The sequence below is a fragment of the Arachis ipaensis genome, chromosome B4, assembly GCF_059453495.1.
Source record: "Arachis ipaensis isolate K30076 ecotype BB chromosome B4, ASM5945349v1, whole genome shotgun sequence".
NCBI classification, from domain to species: Eukaryota; Viridiplantae; Streptophyta; class Magnoliopsida; order Fabales; family Fabaceae; genus Arachis; species Arachis ipaensis.
In genome coordinates this window covers 122,110,324-122,113,115 of record NC_142439.1, presented here as the reverse complement: position 1 = coordinate 122,113,115, position 2,792 = coordinate 122,110,324, and the positions used below count along the sequence as shown (strand labels likewise).

Genomic DNA, 2,792 nt, shown 5'->3' with positions numbered 1-2,792 from the left:
GGGTGGGAAATTGGTTTTGAATTTTGAAGGTAGGTGGAGTTTATGAGGTAGGTTTATTGGGAAGAGTGGGTGGATGTGAGTGGTGAAGGTTTAGTGGGGAAGAGAGCTTGAGGTGATTGGTGAGGGGTTTTTAAGGAAGAGTGTTTATGGGGTTGTGTGAAAGAGAGTGGTGGGAAGAAGTGAGTGGAGGTAGGTGGGGATCCTGTGGGGTCCACAGGTCCTGAGTGGATCCTGTGGGGTCCACAGATCCTGAGTGGATCCTGTGGGGTCCACAGATCCTGAGGTGTTCAAGGCATTTACATCCCTGCACCATTAGGCATGTAAAAATGCCCTTGTACCCAACTCTGGGCGTTCAGCGCCAGGTTGGTGGCCATTTTGGGCGTTCAACGCCCATTTGTGTGCCATTTCTGGCGTTGAACGCCAGAACCATGCCTGTTCTGGCGTTCAGCGCCCAGAAGCTGCCCATTTTGGGCGTTCAGCGCCAGAACCATGCTCTGTTCTGGCGCTGAACGCCAGACAGATGCTCCTCCAGGGTGTGATTTTTCTTCTGCTGTTTTTGATTCCGTTTTCAATTTTTCTATTTATTTTGTGACTCCACATGATCATGAACCTAAGAAAACATGAAAAATAAGAATTAGATAAACATTGGGTTGCCTCCCAACAAGCGCTTCTTTAATGTCAATAGCTTGATAGTGGGCTCTCAGGGAGCCTCACAGATGTGCAGAGCTTTGTTGAAACTCTCCAACACCAAACTTAGAGTTTGACTATGGGGGCTCTGGTTGACTCTGCTTGGAGAGAAGCTTTTTATGCTTCCTCTCCATGGTTGCAGAGGGAGATCCTTGAGTTTTAAACACAAGGGAGTTCTCATTCCATTGAAGGAATATTTCACCTCTGTCAACATCAATCACAGCTCTTGCTGTGGCCAGGAAAGGTCTTCCTAGGATGATGGATTCATCCTCTTCCTTTCCAGTATCCAGGACTATGAAATCAGCAGGGATGTAAAGGCCCTCAACCTTTACTAATACATCTTCTACTTGTCCATAAGCCTGTTTTCTTGAGCTGTCTGCCATCTCTAGTGAGATTTTAGCAGCTTGCACCCCATAGATTCCCAGTTTCTCTATTACAGAGAGGGGCATGAGGTTTATTCCTGAACCAAGGTCACACAGAGCCTTAAAGATCATGGTGCCTATGGTACAGGGTATTATGAACTTTCCAGGATCCTGTCTCTTCTGAGGCAATGTCAGTTGATCCAGATCACTTAGTTCATTGATGAACAAGGGAGGTTCAACTTCCCAAGCATCAATGCCAAACAATTTGGCATTCAGCTTCATGATTGCACCAAGAAACTTGGCAGTTTGCTCTTCAGTGACATCCTCATTCTCTTCAGAAGAGGAATACTCATCAGAGCTCATGAAGGGCATAAGGAGGTTCAATGGAATCTCTATGGTCTCTAGATGAGCCTCAGATTCCTTTGGTTCCTCAGAGGGAAGCTCCTTATTGATCACTGGACGTCCCAGGAGGTCTTCCTCCTTGGGATTCACGTCCTCTCCTCTTCTCACAGGTTCGGCCATGGCGCTTATGTCAATGGCCTTGCACTCTCCTTTTGGGTTCTCTTCTGTATTGCTTGGGAGAGTACTAGGAGGGATTTCAGTGATCCTTTTACTCAGCTGGCCCACTTGTGCTTCCAGATTTCTAATGGAAGATCTTGTTTCATTCATGAAACTTACAGTGGCCTTAGATAGATCAGAGACTAGATTTGCTAAATTAGAAGCATTTTGTTCAGAGTTCTCTGTCTGTTGCTGAGTTGATGATGGAAAAGGCTTGCTATTGCTAAACCTGTTTCTTCCACCATTATTAAAGCCTTGTTGGGGCTTTTGATCCTTCCATGAGAAATTTGGATGATTTCTCCATGTTGAGTTATAGGTGTTTCCATAAGGTTCACCTAAGTAATTCACCTCTGCTATTGCAGGGTTCTCAGGATCATAGGCTTCTTCTTCAGAAGATGCCTCTTGAGTACTGTTGGATGCAGCTTGCATTCCATGCAGACTCTGAGAGATCATATTGACTTGCTGAGTCAATATTTTATTCTGAGCCAATATGGCATTCAGAGTATCAACTTCAAGAACTCCCTTCTTCATAGGCGTCCCATTATTCACAGGATTCCTTTCAGAAGTGTACATGAACTGGTTATTAGCAACCATGTCAATGAGTTCTTGAGCTTCTGCAGGCGTTTTCTTTAGGTGAATGGATCCACCTGCAGAAGTGTCCAGTGACATCTTTGATAGCTCAGATAAACCATCATAGAATATATCCAGGATGGTCCATTCTGAAAGCATGTCAGAAGGACACTTTTTGGTCAACTGTTTGTATCTTTCCCAAGCTTCATAGAGGGATTCACCTTCTTTCTGTCTGAAGGTTTGAACATCAGCTCTAAGCTTGCTCAGCTTTTGAGGAGGAAAGTACTTGGCTAAGAAAGCCGTGACCAGCTTATCCCAAGAGTTCAGGCTGTCTTTGGGTTGAGAATCCAACCATAATCTAGCTCTGTCTCTTACAGCAAAAGGGAAAAGCATGAGCCTGTAGACTTCAGGATCTACTCCATTAGTCTTAACAGTATCACATATCTGCAAGAATTCAGTTAAGAACTGAAAGGGATCTTCAGATGGAAGTCCATGAAACTTGCAGTTCTGCTGCATCAGAGAAACTAATTGAGGTTTCAGCTCAAAGTTGTTTGCTCCAATGGCAGGAATGGAGATGCTTCTTCCATGTAAATTGGAATTAGGTGCAGTGAAGTC

General features: G+C 44.6%; 1 non-coding gene across 1 annotated transcript; it reads left to right on the top strand.

The window, feature by feature from the left end:
* Positions 1-2,330: 2,330 nt before the first annotated feature.
* On the top strand, positions 2,331-2,438 carry LOC148569028 (small nucleolar RNA R71). The gene has a single exon (XR_015881868.1). It is a non-coding gene; the product is annotated as a small nucleolar RNA R71 (small nucleolar RNA).
* Positions 2,439-2,792: the final 354 nt, after the last annotated feature.